This window comes from Microtus ochrogaster (assembly GCF_000317375.1).
Source record: "Microtus ochrogaster isolate Prairie Vole_2 chromosome 14 unlocalized genomic scaffold, MicOch1.0 chr14_random_1, whole genome shotgun sequence".
NCBI lineage: Eukaryota > Metazoa > Chordata > Mammalia > Rodentia > Cricetidae > Microtus > Microtus ochrogaster.
Genome location: NW_004949096.1, coordinates 36,694,951 through 36,699,165, shown reverse-complemented (window position 1 = coordinate 36,699,165; position 4,215 = coordinate 36,694,951).

Here is a 4,215-nt window from a genome sequence, read left to right as displayed (position 1 = left end):
TTTTTAGTTATTCTTGTATCCTGCTACATTACTGAAGTGTTTATGAGTTGTAGAAGTTCCTTGGTAGAATTTTTGAGGTCACTTATGTAAATTATCATATCATCAGCAAATAGTGAGTGTTTGACTTCTTCTTTTCCAATTTGTATCCCCTTGATCTCCTTTTGGTGTCTCATTGCTCTAGCTAGGACCTCAAGAACAATATTGAATAGATAAGGAGAGAGTGAACAACCTTGTCTTGTTCCTGATTTCAGTGGAATCGCTGGGAGTTTCTCTCCATTTAGTTTGATGTTGGCTGTTGGCTTGCTGTATATTGCCTTTATTATGTTTAGGTATGTTCCATGTATCCTTGCTCTCTCCAAGACCTTTATCATTAAGGGATGTTGTATTTTTTCCAAACGCTTTTCCAGCATCTAATGAGATGATCATGTGGTTTTATTTTTCAGTTTGTTTATATGGTGGATTATGTTGACAGATTTTCATATGTTGAACCATCCGTGCATCTATGGGATGAAGCTGACTTGATCATGGGTATGATGATTCTGATGTATTCTTGGATTCGATTTGCCAGTATTTTTTTTAAAGTATTTTTGCATCAATGTTCATGAGTGAGACTGGTCTATAATTCTCCTTCTTAGTAATGTCTTTATGTGGTTTGGGTTTCAGGGTAATTGTAGCCTCATAAAAAGAGATTGGCAATGTTCCTTCTGTTTCTATTGTGTGGAACAATTTGAGAAGTATTGGTATTCTTTCTTCTTTGAAAATCTTGTAGAATTCTGAGCTGAAACCATATTTTTTTATTATTTATTTTATTTTTGAGAGAGAGAGAGAGAGAGAGACAGAGAGAGAGAGAGAGAGAGAGAGAGAGAATATGAATCTCTGGTTCAAACTTGCAATCTACCTCAGCCTTCTGAGTGCCTGGATTGCAGGCATGCATTACCCATACTTAGTCTTGATCGCACTTCACAGCACACCCACAGCTGGCTAAAGGACAATCTCTAAAGGCAAACTAAGCTCATGAAAGACAGCATAAGACAATCATTGCATGACCTTGGGACAAAATTTTCTCAAACGCAATATGAAAATCCTAAAGAGAAGGAGATGGTCAAGACATGAGTAAATCTGAGTGTTCATCATCAGAGATTGCTGCTAAGTGGGTGAAAAGACAAGCCACACATATACAGGGGGCAGGATTCCCTGTTATACTTCTAACTAAAGGTTTTTATGCAGCATGCATGCATGCAAAATGTCTGCATCATGAGTCGTTCATCAGAGCAAAAGGCCAGGAAGTTAGCTCAGTGTGTAAAGTGCATGTTGTCCAAGCGTGAGTTACTGAGTTAAATTTGTAGAGAAACTGAGAAAAAGCCTGGTGGTGGCTGCGTGCCATCCCAGAGTTTGAGAAGCAGAGAGAGAAGTTCCAGGCCGCTGAGAGAGAGAGAGAGGTTTTCTAGAAAAACAAGGCAGTCGTCACATGAAAAACAACACTCAAGGCAGACCTGTAGCCTCCACGTGTGCATGCACACACACACACAAGACTTGAAGGAGTTCTTCACAACAGGTTTGCAATTAGCTAAAAGCAAGGGCAGCAAAATGCAAAACAGAATGACAGGTTTCTACTACTACTACAAAGCCATCAGAGTTGCCCCAAAATACACAGAAAAGCAAGCCTAACACACACTAGAAATGACAGTGTAACTGCAGCTGCCCTGGGCCGGAGGGAACAGATATTGGTACAACCGCTGTGGAAAACCGCTTGACAAAATCTGCAACAGCTGACCACATACTTACTAGGAACCAGAATTCTACTCCAGGGGACATACCCAACAGGAAGGCACATGGGCACTCAAAAACACACATAAAACATACGATCGTGTAACTATCCTAACCAAAGACTGGACATAACCGGATATCCATTAACAGTGATATGGGTGTGTTTGTGAAGGTGTACTTAGCATTGAAATTCAACAAATGAGGCTGATGCATGATTCTCATAAACACCATCTTCAAGATAACCAAGAAGGTGTCTTGAATTGTCCCATTGCTATCAAGTTCAATAACAGACAAAGCTACCTAATAATATAGTCAGAAATCAAGACAGTAGTCATCTGGCATTCACAGAGCGGCTTTCGGGGCTTTGCTTCATTCTCCCTCCTGCTGCTGTGGCCACAAGTTTGTCATCTCAGCAAGAGGTCTGCTTCTCCTTCCCTTGTTTTTCTGTATGTACAGTGACCTCAGGAACGAGTTTACTGAAAAGAACCCAGCCAGGTCTGCAAAGTTAAAAACAGTTGTCTTGCCTCACAAAGAGGGGCTGTGTTTTGTTTGTATGTGGAGCTGGGGACTAAGCTTGGGGGCCTTGTCTTGCTCAACAAGTGTCCGACCACTGAGCTGCATGGCCAGCCCTATATTTATTCTTTAAATGTGGAGAGGTCTAAGTTGCTCAAGCTGGCCTTGAACTCTCTCTACAGTGCAGACAGGACTTAGTCCGGCGATTCTCCTGCCAGGAGCTGGGATTTCAGTCCTGTGCCCAGTACAAAGAGTATTTTATGCAGGGTTTAAAAACCTTCAAAGGCAAACATTCATTTACTCTGAGCAGATAAGGAAAAAGATTGACAGAAAAGTAAGTGGGTTCACAAATGGCTCATGCAGGCAGCCCGGCAAGTGCCCTGCCAGCTTCCTTCAGAAGACACCGCTGCTGTTGACTTTCCTTCTCGCGCCCCCTGCTTCCTTGACAGCCAGACCATCTCATGGAACTCGGGAAGCAATGGTGGCAACGCTGGGCTTTTCAGAATAGCTGGCTGTAGTTGGCTGTTTTTATTCTTTACTCTTTGGGGGCCTGACCCCCAGCTCCCAAATAAATACACACACAGGCTTATTCTTTTTAATGAATGCCTGGCCTTCGTTTGACTTGTTTCTAGCTAGCTTTTCTTAAATTATCCTGTCTACCTTTTGCCTCTGGGCTTTTATCTTCCTCTAGTCTATATACCTTTCTTTACTTCTTAGTCTGTGTCTGACTTGGTGGCTGGCTCCTACTTTTCTCGCTCCTTGACCTCTTCCCAGATTTCTCTTTCTATTTATTCTCTCTGCCTGCCTGCCCTGCCTGTCCTTTCTCCCTCCTCACTATTAGTCATTCAGCTCTTTATTAGGCCAATCAGGTGTTTTAGGCAGGCAAAGTAACACAGCTTCACAGAGTTAAACAAATGCAATATAAAAGAATGCAACACATCTTTGCATCATTAAACATATATTCCACAGCATAAACAAATGTAACATCTTAAAATAATAGTCCACAACAGCTGGCTGCTTCCTCCATCCTTAACCCCAACCTTTGGAAAGACAGCCTGTTGTCTGCCTTCACCATCACCTCCCCCTTCCATCCCTGCCCTGTCTGCTCATTGCTTTCAACTAGTTCAAGGACAAAGGTGCTTCAACCACAAGTCCTAAGAATGGAGAATCATCTGCTTCTTTATTCTTTCACTTAGGCTGCTTAGATAGGCCAAGCAGGGCCAGACTGGAACGGAGGGCTCATTTGGGAGCTGTGGATCAGCCAAAGCGTAGATAGGACTCGGGACAAAGCCCTTGTCTGCTGAACTAAGACCTTTTAAAGGGGAGACTCCTTACCAGGCAGTAACTTTCTCTGCCACTAATTTTGTTTGTTTTCTGGTTGAAGACAACGATTTGCCTGCAGAAATACTTTAGTGTCCTGGTGTGGTCTCTGTTGGCCAAGAAGTGGGCCATGGGCTAGCAATGGGATCACTTTGCATTCCCGGAGATCGTGAACTTTTTTGTTTTTCCTTTCCCATATTTCCTCTTGACTTCTCCATTTTTCCCATTCCTTGTGTCTTCAGCCTCTTGCCTTTCTGCTCATTCCTCTCTTCATTCTTCATCCAGTCATGTTTATTTAATTTTGAATGTTCTCTTCTGGCCAAGCATTGGCTTGGGCCACACCAAATGGAAATAAATGTGATTAACTCCGTTCTAGGCTGGGAGGGACTGAAACAAAGATCGATGCCAGATGTCGCTGCGGTGACAAACTGTTAGGCCCAAGAACCCCAGAGAGACATAGTTCAGGTTCACAGGGAGTGTGCCGTTAACCTCTTGCCACATGCAGCACAGAATAAGGCAGAGGTGTGCTGTTTCAGCAATTCTGAGTGGTTCTTCTTAGGAGGTGGTACCTGGACCAGTGGGACTTCTCAGCGGATGGGACCTGGGACAGTAGGG